This window comes from Triticum aestivum, chromosome 2B, assembly GCF_018294505.1.
Source record: "Triticum aestivum cultivar Chinese Spring chromosome 2B, IWGSC CS RefSeq v2.1, whole genome shotgun sequence".
Taxonomy (NCBI): Eukaryota; Viridiplantae; Streptophyta; class Magnoliopsida; order Poales; family Poaceae; genus Triticum; species Triticum aestivum.
The window spans coordinates 667,375,294-667,375,953 of record NC_057798.1 but is presented as its reverse complement, the minus strand read 5'-3'; positions in this window follow the sequence as shown (position 1 = coordinate 667,375,953).

Below are 660 nucleotides of genomic sequence, written 5' to 3'. Positions count from 1 at the left end.
TCTCTCTCCCTCTCTCTCATCAGCTCAGATGGCAGAACAGTACATGTCTCGCGCGCCGGTGAGAATCTGAATCAAAATAGGGGAGGGAACACTAGCTGGCCTCTTGCTTGCAAGAGGAGGGCATATGTTCGATTCGCTAGGTCGACTGGAACGGTAGTACATATTTTTTGTCTCTGCGCTACGCCAAAGAAAAAGTACTGCGTTCATTTACTTCCTCTGCTCTCCTGAGTTCCTGAATTGTACATATGTATATAGTACTCTCCACTCATCACGGGCGCGCGGGTACCAACAGTGCGTATGCATACGTCGTACATATATATCACTACATGTGATATGATACTTAAAACTACTGATGCAGGAGTATACTAGCAGCTGCATATGCCCTAGCTAGCTGGCTCCATTCTCGCATCAACATACGCGTACTGTGCGCATATGCATGGGCATGCAGGGAGTATGTGTGCACTTCGGTACAGGGTGCGTATGTAGCACATACTATATCTAACCGGCATTCATTTGCCCCACATGATTAATACCGTTCCGCATCCATCTATAGTGATGCACAAGTTTGTAGGGACACTGGTTTTGAATACGTACCCTGCTCATCGGCTCATCCTTGTGTTCACAGTTGATATCTGAATGCTTTGCGTGTAGAAAGCGAGA